Below are 17,106 nucleotides of genomic sequence, written 5' to 3' on the forward strand. Positions count from 1 at the left end.
CAATGAAAATTCATCCTAGGTGTTAATTAGCTCAATATTTATCTCATCTAATATGCAAATTAAGACACTGCGGTCTCATTAGCGTCATCTGTGTTTCCTTTAAGCAAAACTAAACCTCCTGCAAATGCAAAAAAAAAAAAAAAAAAAAAAAAAAGGAAAAAAAACACCAAACATCAGTATTTCTCTTTGAAGCTAATGAGGGTGTGATTTGACTCTTCCTTTGTTAGGAGGTACAAGTCAGGAAAAACACGCATTAAATATGTAAAGTGTGGCCTGCCCTCAGTCATCAGAGGCAAGATCCCAGCCTTGCCCAGCCTTGATGATGTGTAGTTCTTAGGTTTTTTGCACTGTGCTTGTCCAAAAGAACCAGGGTCCAAGGAGCCTGGTGAGTTTGCAATGGATGGCAGTGTCGTGACGAACAAAGCAAGGAGAAGCAGCCTTCAAGAGCTGGCTCAACAGATGATGCAGTATTACCTCGGTGAGAACAGCAGCGAGCAATTACTGCTTTACTGCCATGAATTGTGAAAGTGAAAAAAAATGTGCCTCAGTTTGAAAAGGAGCAAAGGGATTTCAGCTCAAATGTTCTGTTCCTTCCATCTTTCCATTTTAAGATGCTGGAGTTTATGGAAATGGCAATCGAATAGTCATCAAATATCAACACTGTGCTCCAAAGAGCAGGCTCCTCAGGCTAAAGATAGAAAACAAGGCTTCAACGCAAGGGCTTGTGGGGCAGATGTGCGCAGGTAGGTGGCCAGTGAGTGAGGAGGAACTGAGGGACTGCCCGCACCCTCTGCGCACAGATACAGCCCAATCCCCACCTGCTTCCCCGTGTGCCGGCCGGAAATACCCAACACAACCGTAGGCTCGGCACGTGCGTTCCCCATCAAGCCCCTGAGTCTCACTTCTCAGCAAGCATGGAGGCCATGACACCTTCCCAGAGATGACCGTGTGTGTGCTGCAGCCCCTCTGTGTGCCAGACACCATGATATTTCCAAGCTCCACTACACAAAGGAAGTGGAAGTAAGCCATACTCAGGCCCCACCCAAACTCCATCTTCTCGAATACTCAACCAGGTCTTGCCCTGCACACCACTCCCTGCCCTGTAAAAGGACACCCCCAACTTTGGTGGGGGCAGTAGCCCTTCCTTTCTCCTGATAGGAGGCTGCTTACGCTCACAACAGAGTGTACGATCCCTTTCAGTAGACCATGGCCTTCCCAAACACCTCATTCAATTCTTCTCTATCTTGGGGACAAGAACTTGGAACAAGCCCAGCCAAGGTCAAATTCCCTTCAACAGGCTAACTCCAACACTCTGAGTCTTCATCAGGCTACGGGGAATCCCACATCGATGGGGCACAGACCACACCACCCTAAAATATGATTGCAGGAAATCAGAACATAGCACCCCAAAATGTGCCTCGTTGGCATACGGGTTATTTTAAGGTCTAATTTTGAGAAGCCCTGAGAGACGTCCTGTTTGTAAGAGAGATCTGCATCCATAAAAGGTCACCGCTGGAAAGGGGTGGGCCTCTGCCCCAGCAAGAGGAGGATGCCAGAGTGATGAGTGGAGGTGGCGCCCTCTTCAACCTGCCCAGCAAACCTGGCCAGCCTGTCTAAATCAGCCTTTCCCTCACGCGAGAAAGAGAGTATTTATGCCTGAAGTTCAGATAACTCTTTGGAGCTGTACCCATTTCGACGGCTTGTCTCCTGAGTGTCCAGCATGTGGACACGTCACAAAGCTTCTGTTTGCCTCTTTTTAATCTGTCTTTGGTTGTAGGAAGCCCTGCTAAGAGCTTTTGAAGCCCTGGTGGAGGGGCAAAGTCTTGCTCCAGCTCTGCAGCCTGCGTCCGCCATCATGGGCCAGGGCTCAGCAGGGCCTGTGAGCCTCCTTTATTCCAGAAGACGGCATTGTCATGCAGGGCGGTGGGGTCACTTGTCCAAGGTCACGCAGCCAGAACACGGTCCAGGGGGATCAACTAGATCAAGGGACTATGACAGGCCACAGGGAAGGCAGCCTAATTAGCGAGGTGCCCTGCGGGCAGTAGCAGGACAGTTGAAAGGGCGGCTTGACTCTGTCTCACCCTGAAGGCACCTTACGGATCCTCCGCTTCCTAAGGCCACAAGCCCCGGGCGGCTCCTTGCTGTCCTCCCTTCCTCAATTTTGACAAGTTATTTGAGACCTGTGTTGTGAACACAGCCTGCTCTCTGGGGCAGGAGAGAGAACTGTCTGCATCCCAATACCTTTTGGGGCCTGAAAACCAAAAACCACTCCGCAGGCAGATGGAGGCTGATTTCCATATGTTGCAAATCGTGTCAAGTGTCACAGCCGAGATGCAAGGAGAGCTCCCCGGCTACATCAGCCAGGGACAGACAATGGGAATCCGAGAGGAGGAAGGAGGAGACAGGCCATGGCCTCCTTGTGACCTCTGGCTTGTAAATGACAGAATCCCCTGCAGCTTCTTCATCTCATCAGATTGCACGTCCCAAGCCCAGCCTTCACCTGGAAGCCGAGAAGTCAAGCAGGAGGACTAGCAAGTGAATGTGGCTGGGTCTTGGGGGAGAAGCAGCCTGTGAAACTGCTGCCATCGTGGCTGATGACTCAACAACCAACAAGGGCTCCAGGGACCCTCAGAAGCTACCCCGGGCAGATGCTCCAGAACTCTGGGGGCTGAGGCCAGCGCTGTGGCGCAGCAGGGAAAGCCGTCGCCTGTAGCGCCCGGATCCCATATGGGTGCAGGTTCAAGTCCCTGGCTGCTCCACTTCTGATCCAGCTCTCTGCCATGGCCTGGGAAAGCAGTGGAGGATGGCCCAAGTCCTTGGGGCCCCTGCACCCACTTGGGAGACCCGGAGGAAGCTCCTGGCTCCTGGCTTCAGATCGGAGCCACTCTGGCCATTGTGGCCAGTTAAGGAGTGAACCATTGGATGGAAGACCTCTCTCTCTTGATCTCTGCCTCTCCTCTCTCTGCGTAACTCTTTCAAATAAATAAATAAATCTTAAAAAAAAAGTACCCTGGGGGGTCATTTACACCATGTCCCTGGAAGCCCAAGGATGCATTTCACCTGTCCAGTACTTCCCCTTCCGTCTCTGCTGTGAGCCGCACACACAGACACTAGGATATTCCCGCGTCACAGATGGCAGTACTGAGGATCCCAATGGCAAATGGCTGGCTCCTGCAGTGGATTTAAGGTGCCTACAATGGCTTGCCCTGCCCGGAGAAGGAAGGGAAGAGAGGCAGGCTGCCGAGTGTGAACACAATGGGCTTAGAAGCTTCACGCTGCATGGAGTCCTGTGTCTCTTTGCTGTTTTTCCATCTGATGATTGATAATGTGTTTGGCATTTTTTCCCCATTCAATAACCTTTGTAAACTTGCTTTTAGAGTGGTTGCCTTGCCTTTCTTTTAATTATGTAATTTTATATATAATAACATACACATTAGGTAGGCGCAAGATACGAAGCGAAATCATAAAAATTCTGCCCATGTGTAGACCCCTTGGCCTGTGAAGTAGAATGGCATTAAAGTACAGAGGCCCTCGGGGCGCCACTCAGTGCTCAGAATTTGACCCCTGGCAATCTATACCATGTGACTAATTTTAACGAGAGTGCATAAAAATCCTATCGCAGTGAGTGCTACAGATTCTAAGGATTCCTTCAATCCTGCGCCCATTTCACAGGCAGAGATGTCACGTCTGCCAGGGACTGAATTATTCGGACTCTCAGCTGGTGCCCCATGGAGCCAGGACATGTCCCTGACATTGCACACCCCCTGGGGACGCTGTCTGTGGGCGTCCCTCCCTGTGGGACTGTGCAACGTGAGGCCCTGCCCAAGCTCCTGCTTTGGCTTCTTTGCACGTGCGCTGGGGACAGTGTTCAGACCTCTGCCATGCTTGAGCACCTGCTCTTTAGCCACATGGATGCTGCCCTGAATCATAGATGCTGTTTCCTGTCACCCTGTTTGTGACAGTGAGCCTACTAAAACTCCTTTCAACTGAGGTGTCCTCCTGCGATACTGCCCCGGAAAAGTCGCATTTCACACGGCCGTAAGGAGCCTCTCCTCCGCTCTGTTGTCCCCGGCACCCAGGAAGGAACCCGAGCACTGAGTGATGATGCGGCCATTCGGAAGAGGAGGGTGAGGAAGTCCTGAGGGGGTTTCAGCTGTTAACCAGGGTCCCTGTGTCGGGGTACGAATCTGAGCAGGAGCTAAAGGCAGCAGAGGCGGGGAAGCAAGGAGAGGAAGCACTTCTTGAGCCCTAACAACATGTCAGCTGCTGGGAGGGGGTTTCCTCCTTCCCTCCTTCCTAAGATTTATTTATTTGAAAAGAGTTACAGACTGGGCGGGGGGGAGGGGGGGGGAGGAGAGGTCTTCTGCCTCTCTCTCTGGTTCACTCCCCAAATGGCCGCAACAGCCAGAGCTATGCCAATCTGAAGCCAGAAGCCAGGAGCTTCTTCCAGGTCTTGCATGCAGGTGCAGGGGACCAAGTGCCTGGACCATCTTCTACTGCTTTCCCAAGCCGTAGCAGAGAGCTGGAAGAGGAGCAGCCAGGACTAGAACCCCACCCTCATATGGGATGCTGGCACCGCAGGCGGAGGATTAACCTACTGCGCCACAGCGCCGCCCCGGAAGGTTTTTGTACACAATACCACTGTCAGGGTAGCCTTGAATGCAGCATTTCTTTTCTTTTCTTTCTTTTTTTTTTTTTTTTTTTTTTTTTGGACAGGCAGAGTTAGACAGTGAGAGGGAGAGACAGAGAGAAAGGTCTTCCTTCCATTGGTTCACTCCCCAAATGGCTGCTATGGCCAGCGCGCTGTGCCGATCCGAAGCCAGGAGCCAGGTGCCTCTCCTGGTCTCCCATGCGGGTGCAGGGCCCAAGCACTTGGGCCATCCTCCACTGCCTTCCCGGGCCACAGCAGACAGCTGGACTGGAAGAGGAGCAACTGGAACAGAACTGACACCCCGACCGGGACTAGAACCCGGGGTGCCGGCGCCACAGGCGGAGGGATTAGCCTAGTGAGTCGCAGCACCGGCCTGAAGGCATCATTTCTAAAATTATTTATTTATTTTATTTGAGAGGCAGAAAGGGGTGGGGGAGCGGAGAGAGAGGGAATGCACTCATATCCGCTGCTGCATTCCCCAGTGGCTACAATAAGTGGAGCTGGGCTGAGGCCAACTCTGGGAACTCAGTCCAGGTCTACCATTTGAGCCATCGCTTGGTGGGAGGCAGCAGTATTTTAATTCCCATTTTACAGGGAACAAAGCGAGGTTTGGTGAATGTAAAGACAACAGCCAGAGAGTTTGCTGACCTACAGTACAAACTCATGTCTTCTGATCCAAGCTCCTTGCTCTTTCACACATACAACTTGATGACTTAGGCTTGCTTGAAGGCAAAACTCATTAAGCATCTTTTGAGTATGAGATTTGCAAATGCATGAAGAATCATGAGTCTGGGGACCTCCAAATTGAGCAAAAAGCCTTTTCTCCAAAATGTGGATGAGGCTTCAGAGAGCACCTGGTAGCCCTCCCTCCAATTTATTGAACGAGAACCAAATTGATTAGGAACTTGCTGAAGCCACACACTTCCTTCTGGGCCTGCTTCGGAACAGCCCAAGAGGAACTCCTGATTGCACCTCCACTGTCACATTCCCCTAAGGAAAAGTTTAAATAAACTCTTTAGCTTTGAATCATTTTAGACTTACCGAAAAGTTGTAGGAGGAATTCCCAGATTCTTCATCCAGCTTCCCTTAATGCTGACATGCTCTGTAATCACTGTAGCATTGCCCAAACTAAGACGTTAACATTGAGAAAATACTGTCAACTAAGCTGCGTGCTCTATTTGGATAGCATCGGATTTTCTAATAATGTCTCTGTTTCTGTTCTAGGCTCCAGTCCAGGATTTTAGATGCTAATTTAATTATTTATAAGTCTCTCAACTTTGAAAGGATCCTGTGTGCCCACTCACTAGGCAGAAGGCAAGGACCCCAGGTAATAACTACAAGGTGTGCATTTGTTAAATACCTACTGAGCAGCATAGACTTAGCAAAGCTTTGCTGTACTGCTGTTGATCAATGCGAAGACCTTAGAAATGGTGTCAGAACCACAGTGCCGCTATAGTCTCCCATGATATGCATTTCCAATACAGTCACGTGTAGGGCATCCAGATGTATGGATATATACATTTGTTTTGAAATTTTTACTTACTTGTTTTTTAAAGATAGAGAGAGGACAGAGACACATATTCAGACACACACACAGAGAAATCTTTCATCTACTTGTTTGCTCCCTGGTTGTTTACTAGGGGAGGGGCTGGGCCGGGCCAAAGCTAGAAGCCTGGGACTCAATTTGTGTTTCTCACATGAGTGACAGGAACCCAAGTACATGGGCCATCACCTGCTGTCTCCCAAGGAATGCATTCGTGGGAAGCCGAAACCGAAAACAGACATGGGACTCAAGCCCAGGCACTCGGATACGGGATGCACCATCATGAGCAGCACGCTAACCTCGGTGCCAGACATTCACCACAGATTTACCTTTGCCCGTGTGTGATGTATACTACACACACAGGCATGCCCTCTGTGATGAAGGATGCATGTCAAATCCATCAGCGGTGTGAGAACAGCTGGATATTCACCTGACATATGTAACTAAGTAGATGTCCACTTACCCCCACCAAACGTCATTCACAAAAATAAGTTCCAGAATTATTACAGCGCCAAATATCGAACAAGTAAACACAGCAAAAGATTAGAAGAACTATATTGATAACTTTCGGGTAAAATTAGACTTTCTTAACCACAAATGTGGTGAAAGGAAAGAAGAAAGCGCTGGATTACAAAGTAGGGTGAAAAATATTTTCCGAACATACAGCAGACCAAAGATTAATGATGAGAACATACGAAAATGTCTACAGATCAATAGATAAAAGACTAAACACAGCCACAGATTAATGACCTAAGGATGTGCGCTGGTAACTCACAGCAACCCAAGCACCCCCCGCCAGTGCCTATCAAAGTATCTCCTCCTCCCTGGTCGTCAGGACACACGGACACAAGCAGCCAGAAGGTGGCAATTTCACCCAGCAGCTCACCGTGGATTAAACACATGTAGGTGCATCGCCAGCTTGGGCGAGGACCAGGCCTCAAACAACTTGCATGGGCTGAGCTGTTGGAAGGAGCAGCCCCAGGAGCAGGTTGACCTGAGAGTGATTTGAACTCAGCCATCAAATGCGAATCTATTGTATTTCCAGCCTCCGACCTTGGCCTAGGTGGCACCTGAGAGACAGACTGGGCCTGGAAGCCTCAGGCTCCAGTCACCAGAGCCTAAGGTAAAGAGAGGAACTTGGTCTTCATCAACAGTAGTGACACGGTCTAGGAGTTACCGACAAAGCGGCTTGCGTCCCTCATGGGAGCTGCGACACTGGGTGGCAGGCGCCCCTGGCTCGTCCTCGTCCCATAGGCATCCCCACGCCACACTCAGCGCGCTGAAATCTGCTATGACATCTGCAGGGAGGCATGGCCCTGCAGCTGCAGGAACTGTCGGGGACGCTGCTGCCGCTCCCTCAAGCCAGCACGAGCTTCTGCATTTTACAGCCAGGCCTGGGAGCCCTGGCCTAGGAGAGCCTCGGGCCCTGCCTCCTCGGCGCCAGCTGCCAGGTTCTGCCCGGAATGTGGGGGAAGTCCCTCCAAAGACATTTCCGGAAGGACCACCTGGAGTTGCTACTCCTGATGGCTCTCTCCCCCATTCATTACAAAGCTTTTTTTAGAGCCTTAATATCAAGAGGCCCTGACGCTGCACCCATCAGGAGTAAACTTTCCTATGTCCCCCAGAAACCAGTGCGGTGGCCGCAGAGAAAGGCCAAACAGCTCTGGCTCCTTCAGAGAGCATTTGCATGACTTATGAGGTCTATTTAGTGCTCAGGAGTGCTGTCCCTGGGGTGGACAGAGGCTGGGCCTCCTCCTGGCCGGAGCACCCGGTTCAAAGAAGTGCTGGCAAGGGAGGCTCTCCACAGCCTGCAGGGCAACTTGCTCTGAAGACAAAGACCCAGGGCAGGTGTGCGGCGTGCGAGAGCTGCCTGAGGGAGGGCACAGTGAGGCTCTTAGCAACACTCCCGAGGAAGGTGCCCAGAACCTGTCCATCCCATCCAGACGTGGCCAGCTCCAGGGAGCCGCTTCCACAGCTTCCACTGGGAAAGTGCAAGACCCCTGAACAGCATTTGCTCAACTAAGTCAAGAAGCTTGGTGGCTGCGTGCTCAAAACTGGAAAGAGAGGACATCGGAGGTGGTGAGAATATTCTGCCTTTAAATTTGCGACAGATACTACAATGTCTCATGGCCCGCACCCAGTGTAGACCGGCCCCTCTCTCCTGCCCTTGATGTTCTGTCTGCTGTTCCAGACCTGCTCTAATGATGACTGCTGACTTAATGTGTGGGGAAAGCCTTGGGGTGGTGTAGCTATCAAATCATATTGAGCTATGCATCTCATAGCTCATTCTTAGCGGGCAGGAGATAACACACGGGACCGAGACAGCGGCCTGCACTCTGTAGCCAAGCAGGCTACACACGAAAGGTGGCCTCATCCTCCCTCCCCACCCTGGCTCAGGCATCACCTGCACTGGAGCCAGTCTCTCCAGCCTGGTTCTGCCTTATCCCCCAGAGGCCTCCAGACCACCCCCACTGCAGGGCTGAGGGTGGGACTTGTCCTCACTTGCATTTATCCAGGCCGTTTTCTCAAGACCCGACCCCCACCCTCATTGAGGCGACATCTACCCCTCCGCTTCAAACCCAGCTCCTGCCCCAAGTTTCAGAAGCAGCCACCATGTGCCCTGTCTGATCTGCACGCGGACACTGTCTCAGGATCCAGGCTTATGGGGATCACACCTGCAGAGCTCCTGGCGCAGTGGAAACCCCCACATCCTGCTTCCCCATCCTTCTGGGTTTACACGACTACACTTGAGGTTTAGTTTATCTGGAAGAAGAGGGAAACGTTGCATAGCATGTGACATCTCACTGGTGGCATTTTTTTTTTCTTACTGTCTTTATTTTCCAAAGTTTCTATAATCGCCATTCTAACTACTGCTTCTTAGATCTATGAGTCATGTCCTCCTTCAGCCCCACCGCTTCAAATAAAATCCTTGCACCACCTTTCGGAACTCTCCCAAGAACATTTTTTTAAGTTCTTTTATTTTAATAACTAATAATAAGATCTGGATTGCATTTTGGGCTCCTGGTTTCTGCCTAACCCAGCCCTGGCTGTTGCAGGCACTGGGGGAGTGAAACAGCAGATAATCTCTCTCTCTTTCTCTGACTCTCTTTCGTTTCTCTCTCTCTCTCTCTCTCTCAAGTAAACGCACACGAATTTTAAATGAAATCAAATAAAAGCAGACTCCTGCCTTTGCATTGCAATGCTCACTAAAGGGGCCCAGCGCCAAGAGTTTCCAGAGTTGATGACTTCCAGAAGTTGCTGTTTTCTGCAGATTCAGAGAGAAAATTTACACCTTCCTGGCTCCAGTCCTTGGAGCCTCTAAAAGCAAACAACTGGGGAGGAGAGGCCATGCGACCGGTTCCTCCTCCGAGGGGCCACAGGGCTCCCGTCATCCCTTGGCCTGTCGAAGAGCAGGAGGAGGAGGGCTGTACGGGGTCTCCGCACATCACAGGTGACCAGCCCAGTCCCCTCTCCGTCAGTTCTCTCCGACCCCTTTGCAGGCCAAGCTCCTGGTGGATTTTTGTCGTGGTCAAATTACTCATTTACATAAAACACTGCCGCAGATGGGCGAGTCCCCAGGAGCCCACGCCAGGGACTCTTTGGGGCAGATCCTGCTGCCTGGCATAATGCAGACCTGACTACCACCGCACCGAAGGGGACTGGGTTTGCCAGCAGCCCGCTTTTAATGAACTTTCCCATCCAAAGTTGGCCGAGAGGATGCGCGTCAGATTTTGCCAATCAATTGGAATTGATTACTTCTCAAAAGCCAGGCCTCAGCTTGCAGGAAACAGGCAAACACACCCGACATTTGAGGGATGGGCTGACTTCCTAGAGAAAAAGGAGATCTTTGCAGCCTGAATGAAGGACGGATCAGCCTTTTGAAAGGGGTCCCAGGACACTGGAAAGGCAGAGTTTCTCGAGAGAGCAGATGGAAAGGGCTTCGGCCAGCTCGGGGTTCAGATCCTGCCCAGCGCGCCTTCCCTCTACTGTCTTGTTTTTACTCATTCAACCAGTCATCCATCATCTGTCCAGCCCTCCATCTGTCCATCCATCAGAGTCAGCAGCACCTAGTGAGACGGGATTGTATTTCACGCCAGGGTCATGTTCTGGGCTGTCAGAGATGAGACAGGCCCCCTGGCAGGTAGTTATAAAGGATTTCCTGCAGGAATAGGGGAAGAGGCTATAGCAACTCCAAGAGAGGAAGTTCCAGTCTGGGCTGAGTCTTGCAGGATGAAGGAATATTCCCTTGGGGTGCCAGGTGAGGGGAGCCCTTGACCTCCAAGCCTCCATGGTGCCAGAGTGTTTCTAACTCTCTCCCTCCCTCCCACTTCTCCCCCCGCCCTACCCAGTAACACACACACCCACCTCTTAGCCAGGAAATTCCAGTGCCACCTTCAGTGTCCCAGCTTGGGACAGCGTTTGCTCAGTGCAGAGTTTATTAAACTCTGCTGACTTGGCTGGGTGCCTCCCTCAGGCCCAGGGCCACAGTGCCTACACAGCCCCCATCAGAGCCCACAGCCCTGCGGCAAGCACCCTTGGTTCTCCTGTGCTTTCCTGGTTTTGCCGCTGGCACATGAACTCTGTCAGACAGGGGCCACACCCAGCTTGCTCCCCACCACATAGATGTTCGGACAGCATCCAGCTCATAGCAGTGCTTCCTGAATGCTTACTGAAGGCAGAGTGAGTGCATGAAACCATAAGACCTGCCCCTGGAATCCACTAGAAAGGTGAGGACATGGGGGAATGGCACCTGGGACTGACATTGTGGAAGGCGAGCTCTCTGGGGCTCCTCATGGCCACCAAGGGCAGTGGTGGGCAAGGGCAGGTGGGACCCCCCAGGCAGGGAGGCTGTAGACAGACGAGCTGCAGGTAGAGGGCAGAGCCAGGGTCCAGCCCGTGCAACGTGGCTGACTGTGCCTTGGCTCCCTCCACTCTCCGCAGTGCCAGGCCCCCTCTTTCAGGGCAATAGGGGACTGCCCAACACCTTCAGCCTCAGAGGACCCCCTCAAGGGCTGTCCCCAGGTCCAGAGCTTGAGCCATTAGGCAGCAGCCACCCCAGGACTTAAAGAGCCAGGGCGAGGCAGAGGGAGTGTGGGCTCTGACAGAGAAGTCTGTGGGGAGCCACTGAGCTGCGCCATGGCAGAGCAGAGTGGACAGAGAGACCAGCGATGGCGACAGAGAGAGGAAGCAACAGAGAAGACAGGGGAGAGGAGGAGGGGAACAGAGGCAGCTAGAAAGGGAAATGTACAGACAGGTGGCAGGAGAAAGAAACTCAGAAGCAAAGGGAACCATAAGGGAGCAATGAATCACAGCAAAGCTGTTGGAAGGGAGACAAAGGCACAAAGAGAAAGTGACCAGCAGCATGAGGTTGGTCTGAGGAAGCAAGGTAGTTCCCCAGCCCTCCCCAGGGCCTTGACCTTGACCCTCCTGCTCCTGTCTGAGCTAGCAGTGGCTGCCTGCATTGTGCGCCTCCTCCATGGTACTCAAGGTTGCTGGGAGGTGGGAAGGTGGGAGGAAGGTGGGGTGCAGGAGAAGTGGCACCCCAGGGCTCTGTGCTTCAAGACTACAACCCCATCTCTGACGATGGTGAGGGTGGGCTGCCAGGCCCCTCTGCTGGCTCTTGCCTGGTTGTTGATTGCTAAGCAACCTGACATGGACGCTCCGTTGCAGTCATCCCCTAACCCAAAGCAAGCACATTGCATGTACTGCTCAGACATCTCCATGGGGCTAGGGAGCAGCTCAAACAGATCCATGGGCTCTCTGGCCCCAGCCCTGGCTGCATGTCAATGCCAAGTTCCTTCTTTTTTCTGGGCCTCTGTTTCCTCGCCTATTCAACAGTATACATATTTACCCAATGAACTGTGTTTACTCCTAAGCGTGGTTAACAAATGTGTGCTTTTTTTTGACTAGCCCTGTCCCCACACTCCGTTTGTCCTTCCTGTTGGACAGGCTGGCCCTCCCAGGGTGTGTTTGCAGTATGTCCGTTCCTATCTGCAGTCTTCCCTGAAGAGAGCCCAATGCTGTCCCAAGTAGGGCACCCAGTCTTACTTATTTTTCACTTCCTGAATTACTCTTTCCCTAAGCCAGGGAAAGCCTGTTATTACCATCTCTTCTATTTAACCTATAGATATCTATACAGTTTTCTCCAGAGCCTGCCAAAAGAGCCCTGTTTCAATTAACTTACAGCTCTCTCTTAATGAACAACAGCATGAGATAATAGACTTGTGTAGTTGGAAGGGACCTTGGAGATCTTCTAAGCCAACCAGAAGATTCTATAGCCCAGGACACCAGGCCCAAAGAGGCAAGGTTGAATGATACCAAGTCCCCTCTATTCACAGAATCAATGGGACTTGAACTATTCCCATGCCAGGGCTGTTTGCACAAAACCACAGTCGTTCATTTCTTTGCTGATTAATCCACCTATTAAGCAGCATTTGGCCTTGCAATGCATATCTCTTGGGTTTGATTTCCCACAAATCATCCCCTCGTCTGAGAGCCAGCAGTCCATTTCTGTCAGGTTACAGCCACTGCCCAATCTCACACAGTCCTTGGGGAACAGGTACCCATAACGCCCATGCCCACTCCAGAATACTAGGGTGGGAGCCAGTGGGATTTGGTGCCCTGGCATGTAGCACCCCATCCCCCACAGGGGATGGATGGGTAAAAGGGTGACCCATGCTGCCTTCCTTGAGGCTAATACCCTAGTCCCCCCTGACCCAGGGGACCGCTCTCTTTCAAGACCCACAGTGGATGCTTGAGACTATGAATTGCACTCAACACAATAAGTTTATGTTTTCTCTGGTACAAAGTTCATCTCTCCTCCCACATCTGATGCACTGGTGCCTCCTCAGCATCGCTGTACTTGCCTTCAAGGCCATTACTAAGTAAAATGGGGGTGACCTGAATACAAGCACTGCGACACGACCACCGTCCATCTGAAAACCAAGGCGGCTACTAAGTGATCCACGGGCAAGTAGTGCACACAGCATGCACACACTTCCTGGACAGAGGAAAGAGTCACAGCCTGGGTGGGATGAAGCCAGACATCATGATATTTCATTATGCAACTCATAATGGTGCACAACTTAAAACTTACAGGTTCGAGCCAGCGCCCCGGCTCACTAGGCTAATCCTCCGCCTTGCGGCGCCGGCACACCGGGTTCTAGTCCCAGTCGGGGCGCCGGCTTCTGTACCGGTTGCCCCTCTTCCAGGCCAGCTCTCTGCTGTGGCCAGGGAGTGCAGTGGAGGATGGCCCAAGTGCTTGGGTCCTGCACCCCATGGGAGACCAGGAGAAGCACCTGGCTCCTGCCATCGGATCAGCGCGGTGCGCCGGCTGCAGCACACTGGCCACAGCGGCCATTGGAGGGTGAACCAACGGCAAAGAAGACCTTTTTCTCTGTCTCTCTCTCACTGTCCACTCTGCCTGTCAAAACAAACAAACAAACAAACAAAAACAAAAACTTACGGGTTCTTTGTTTCTGGAATTTTCCCATGTAGTGCTTTGGGACTGTGGTTGACCATGAGTAAATGAAACAGTGAAAAGCAAAATTGCGGAAGGTTGGGGAGTGGGGGTGGTGGCTTTTATATGTGGATCACAGCACAGAAAGATTCCCCCGCTCTACCCAGTCTGCTTCCAGTGGCAGGCTAAGTCATGAGGATGCGATTGGGCTTTAGGGTTCCCATCTTCCATCTTCCTAACCTAGGGAAATCCCGCCTGTGGAAGGAAGAAATCCAGCACTCAGAAGTCGACAGAGGCCAGAGCTAAGGAGAGGCAAGGTCCTGGCAACACTCGAGAGCTGCGGATCCCCCGGAAGAACCGCCTTCAAAGAAAGAGGAGCACAAAAGTCACATGGTTCAAAGCTCTACAGACATAACCGGCACCTGTCTTCTAGATTCTCGTGTTAATTCCGTCTCTTTTAACCCGCAGAATAATTCCACGCGGTGAATATCATTAAGTCCATTTGACTGCTGAAATAATTAAGGAGGGGCTGCCTTGTGATTCGATGGGTTGAGCCACTGCTTGTACCACTGGCATCCCATATTCGGGGGTGCTGGTTCAAACCTTGGCTGTTCCATTTCTGATCCAGGGGTCTGCTAATACTCCTGGGAAGGCAGTGGAAGGCGCTCCAAGTGCCTGGGCTCCTGTCACTCACATGGGAGACAACGCTGGGATTCCTGGCTATGGGCTTCCGACTGGCCCAGATCTGATTGTTGCCATTTGGGTACTGAACCAGCAGATGGAAAATATATGTGTCTGTCTCTCTCTCTCTCTGTCTCTCTGTCTTTGTGGGGCTCTGCCTTTCAAATAAATAAATGTTTGAGAGAGAGAGAGAGGGAATTAAGGCTTTGAAAGGTGAAATATCTTGCCTTAAACTCCAAGTGCTGTACTCAAGATGGTAGCCCAGACCCACCTCAGAGCTGAGACATTTCCCTCTTTCCACACTTACTTTTCTGTAACAGAAAGAAGGTGGAGGGGGCAGTGGGGACATAACTCCTTTTCCATCCCGGGGGCTGGAGGGAGGAAGCGAAGGGGGCCCTTGCTGGGAAACAGGCGGGCGCTGTGGCCTTGCTGCTTCTTGAAGACCGAGCCACAGCAGCGAGCGTGGCCAGGGAATGGGCGGGGAACGCCTGCGAGGGCGCTGGGCTCTGCCACGCACGCACTCTGCCTTATCACTTCCGGTTCTAAACCGCAAAGATGCTGCTGCACGTACAGGGCGTGGCAGCCACCCAAGCAGGGCAGGAGGTCGTCCCTCTCTGCCTTCTCGCCCTCTCCCCACCCCTGTCTGCTCCCTTCCTGCGGGAGGCGCTGCGAGGGTGGAGTCTGAGTTGCTGGGTGATCTGAGGAGACAGGCTTGCCATCTGTATTCCAGGGAGCCGCGCGGCGGCATGACTGCAAAGGCGTTCCGCAACCTTTCGCTGCTGCCTTCTTTAAAGGCTTCAGCAATTTCGATATTTTGGTTCAGTGTCACTATAGAAAAGCTTTACACTCCTAGCTCGGGAATTAGAAGATATATTTGTAATAAGAATTGCTAACCACTGTCAGCTGGCATGTCCGTGTCCGCGCATGACAATGATGCTATTAGCTTTCACGACCGTGGGCAACACGTAAAGATCACAGATCGCGGAAAAGACTGGTGAGACAGAGAGAGGGGAAAAAAACCCACACCCACACTCGGGGGATTTCCAGCGGTCAGGGTGATACAGCCAACATGTGTGCGTTTAGCTGGCCCCTTGAGGAGGTGGACAGCTCAATACTACTTGTCTTTGCAAATACGAAGTTTGCTCCTTTATTTTGTCTAACTGCTTTCTCCAATAATGTTGATGAAGCATGCAACTGCATTTTAATGAGGCGATGGCAGCCTGAGAGACTAGGGTGGGAGATGGAGAAAAGCCATATGGGGAAAAGGAGACAGGAGTGATCCCTCCCACCCGGGCCCCTGTGGGGCCAGGGCGCCGGCGTGACACACCTGTGTATGAGTGCCTACAGTCAGGGCTGCAGAACCAGGTGGGGCTCAGCTCCTGCTCTGCCGGGACCAGACCTTGAGGTCTTTGGTGGCTTGCTGGTATCCTCAGGTGCTGTCCAGTGAATCCACTCCCATTCGATGGGAGTCAACTTGGCTGGATGCCTGCTACTGTGTGCTTTTGGAGATCCTCAGAAAGTAAGAGAAAGGGCCAGACATTCCTGCATGCTCAATCCTCTCAATCCTTTGACTTCTGTGGGATGAATGATAATAACCCTGACAGCAAGGCACAAGTGCCCTCTGCATAGCACATGCATGCAGAGTGCTGGGAACACAGTGGTCACTTCCTCAGTACACTCATGCCCTGCCTAATGACATTGTGGTCAATAGACCACATGTATCATAGACAAGAGTTCTTCAAAAAGCTCAAAAATGCATATCATGAAAAAGTATGAGTGGATTACAATTTTTTTTTTCACAAAATTACAGTGTTGCTTAAAAATATTTATTTTTGTTTGAAAGTCAAGGGACAGAGATACAGAGGCAGACAGATCTACAGAGATCTTCCATTCATGAGTTCACTCCTCCCCAAACACCTGCAATAATCGGGGCTGGGCCAGGCTGAAGCCAAGAGTCTAGAACTCAGTCTAGAGCTCCCACATGGGTAGCAGGGACTCACCTACTGTAGCCACTACCTGCTGCCTCCCAGGGTGTGCATTAAGAGAAAGCTGGATTGAAAGTGGAGGCAGGACTCCCTCCCAGGCACTAAGACAGGGTATGCAGGTAGCTTAACCCACCACATTGCAGCCGCTGCCCCTCCAAGAACTTTTTGTGTTGTGCTGCATTTTCTTTTATAAAGATTTATTTATTTATTTGAAAGGCAGAGTGGAGAGACAGAGAGAGAGAGAGAGAGAGAGAGAGAAAGAGAGATCTTCCAACCACTGTTTCATTCTCCAAATGGCTGCAACAGCCAGGTCTCGGCCAGGCTGAAGTTGGGAGCCAGGTACTCCATCCAGGTCTCCCACATGGGTGGCAGGGGCTCAAGCACTTGGGTCATCTTCCAGTGTGTTCTGAAGTCTATTAGAAACCTGGGTCAGAAGTGGAAGAACCAGGACTCAAACTGGCACTCTGATACCAGTGTCACAAGCCACAGCTTAAGTCACTGGGCCACAGTGCTGCCCCCAACCCCTACCATGAACATTTTGAAGCAACCTTGCATAGATTGGCAGTTCTGTAAGATTACATCACCGAGTGACATCACAGCTGCCTTAGTTTATTCAAGCAGACTCCGTGATGTCTACACGACAAAATCGCTAAATGACATGTTGCTCAGGATGTATCCCCACTCATAAGGTGACTCGTGACTTATTCCCATTTATTTGTCATGGCAACCAAGACAGGAAATTCTCTTTAGCACCATTTTCCAGGCAAGGAGCGGGTGAAGGTCAGGA

This window comes from Oryctolagus cuniculus, chromosome 18 (assembly GCF_051225735.1).
Source record: "Oryctolagus cuniculus isolate XC-2025 breed Fujian yellow rabbit chromosome 18, ASM5122573v1, whole genome shotgun sequence".
NCBI lineage: Eukaryota > Metazoa > Chordata > Mammalia > Lagomorpha > Leporidae > Oryctolagus > Oryctolagus cuniculus.